Raw genomic sequence first — 272 nt, forward strand, 5'->3', positions numbered from 1 at the left:
CATCCGCATCCTACCCTCCTCTTCATCCTCAACCTCTTCCTCATCCTATCTTCGTCCTCATCCTTATCCTCATCCTATCCTCTTCCTCATCCTCACCCTCGTCGTCATCCTATCCTCCTCCTCATCTTTATCCTCATCCTCTTCCTATCCCCATCCTCATCCTATCCTCATCCTCATCCTATCCTCGTCCTCATCCTCATTCTCATCCTCATACCCATCCTCATCCTACCCTCCTCTTCATCCTCATCCTCTTCCTCATGCTATCTTCGTCC

The sequence above is a fragment of the Lupinus angustifolius genome, unplaced genomic scaffold, assembly GCF_001865875.1.
Source record: "Lupinus angustifolius cultivar Tanjil unplaced genomic scaffold, LupAngTanjil_v1.0 Scaffold_716, whole genome shotgun sequence".
Classification (NCBI taxonomy): domain Eukaryota; kingdom Viridiplantae; phylum Streptophyta; class Magnoliopsida; order Fabales; family Fabaceae; genus Lupinus; species Lupinus angustifolius.